Source organism: Solanum tuberosum, unplaced genomic scaffold (assembly GCF_000226075.1).
Source record: "Solanum tuberosum cultivar DM 1-3 516 R44 unplaced genomic scaffold, SolTub_3.0 scf00361, whole genome shotgun sequence".
Classification (NCBI taxonomy): Eukaryota; Viridiplantae; Streptophyta; class Magnoliopsida; order Solanales; family Solanaceae; genus Solanum; species Solanum tuberosum.
This window is the reverse complement of record NW_006239286.1, coordinates 271,245-272,334: the sequence shown is the minus strand read 5'-3', so window position 1 is coordinate 272,334 and position 1,090 is coordinate 271,245.

Here is a 1,090-nt window from a genome sequence, read left to right as displayed (position 1 = left end):
AATTCTTTCGTGTAAAGAACCCATTTCGGTACTTAGGTTCGATTGGTAACCCACAACGAAAGGCATTCTACCCAATAAGGCCGATACCTCGGATCCTGCTTGGACGAAACAGAAGATATTGTCAATAAATAGAAGTACGTCTTGCTCCTTAACATCTCGAAAATATTCCGCCATAGTTAGGGTAGTCAAACCAACTCTCATACGAGCTCCCAGCAGTTCATTCATCTGACCGTAAAATAGGGCCACTTTTGATTCTGCAATATTTTCTTTATTAATCACTCCAGATTCTTTCATTTCCATGTAAAGATCATTTCCTTCCCGAGTACATTCACCCACTCCGCCAAATACGGATATGCCCCCGAGAGCTTTAGCAATATTGTTAATCAATTCCATAATGAGTACTGTTTTACCCACTCCAGCTCCCCCGAATAGTCCGATTTTTCCTTCACGGCGATGGGGGGATAAAAGATCTACTACTCTAATTCCTGTTTCAAAAATAGATAATTTTGTATCCAACTGTATAAAGGCGGGCGCAGATCTATGAATAGGAGATGTTGTACTAGTATCTACAGGCCCTAAATTATCAGCAGGCTCTCCGAGCACGTTAAAAATTCGTCCCAAAGTCGCTCCCCCGACTGGAACACTATAGGAGCTCCTGTGTTAATCACTGCCATTCCTCTCGTTAGACCGTCTGTAGCACTCATAGCTACAGCCCTAACTCGATTATTTCCTAATAATTGTTATACCTCACAAGCCACATTAATTGGTTGACCAACACTATCTTGACCTTGAACTACCAGAGCGTTATAAATATTTGGCATCTTGCCCGGGGGAAAGGCTACATCTAGTACCGGACCGATGATTTGGACGACACGCCCTGGGCTTTTTTTTTCAAGCGTGGAAACCCCAGAACCAGAAGTAGTAGGATTGATTCTCATAATAATAAAATAAATATGTCGAAATGTTTTTTCAAAAATTATCGAATTCAAAATAAATGTCCGCTAGCACGTCGATCGGTTAATTCAAAAAAATCAGAATTAGCACTCGATATCATTGGCACCATGCAATTGGACCAATCAAATTGTTTACT